The sequence below is a fragment of the Cynara cardunculus genome, assembly GCF_001531365.2.
Source record: "Cynara cardunculus var. scolymus isolate 2C chromosome LG 12, CcrdV1, whole genome shotgun sequence".
Classification (NCBI taxonomy): domain Eukaryota; kingdom Viridiplantae; phylum Streptophyta; class Magnoliopsida; order Asterales; family Asteraceae; genus Cynara; species Cynara cardunculus.
The window spans coordinates 38,146,121-38,146,867 of record NC_037539.1 but is presented as its reverse complement, the minus strand read 5'-3'; positions in this window follow the sequence as shown (position 1 = coordinate 38,146,867).

Sequence of the window (747 nt, the reverse complement as noted above, 5' to 3'; positions counted from 1 at the left end):
CGCTTACCTGGCCGGTAAGAATCTTTTTTTTTATTTACTGGGTAAGACTATCGGTCATTTGGTCATCGCCATATTCATCCGGTAACGTAATATAAAATATGCTTAACTAGTGATTTAAATATGTATTATATGTTAAAACATGTTTTATGTGTTAATTGTGTAAAAAGAGAATTTGCTAAAATGCAGTGTACTAGTGAGCTATAAGTAGAACCCATAGTTAGAATGAGATGTAGGAGGTAAGTTTGGTGCTAACACCTCACAAATGACATAATTAGATGATATAAGGGTTCAAAATACATGAACCCAAAGTACATTGCATAAATGAAAATCGGGTAGGCAACTAAAGTGCCTAAATGGGAAAAATCTACTCAAAATTTGAACGGATGATATAAATGAAGATGTAAAGGTTGGAACACCTTTGAATAAGTTAATATGAGATGTTAGAAGTGGCGGAAGTAGAAAATTCGTGTGAATTGCATTTTATGCAAGTTTTATAAATTAAGTTGCTATTTCAGTAAATTACGCGCACAACATTCAGATGGGAGGTGTTTGATGGTATGGTAAGCTTTTGAACTAAGTTTTGGACCTATTAGGAGTTGTTGGAGGTGTCGGAATTTTTTTACGGGATTCCGAGCTCAAAATCAAAAACGATAAAATTGCAAAGGAAAACATAACACCTACAAATATGTAAAGTTTCTTTTATTAGAAGATATTTTCTAGAATATTTTTATTGGAAGTTATAGATTA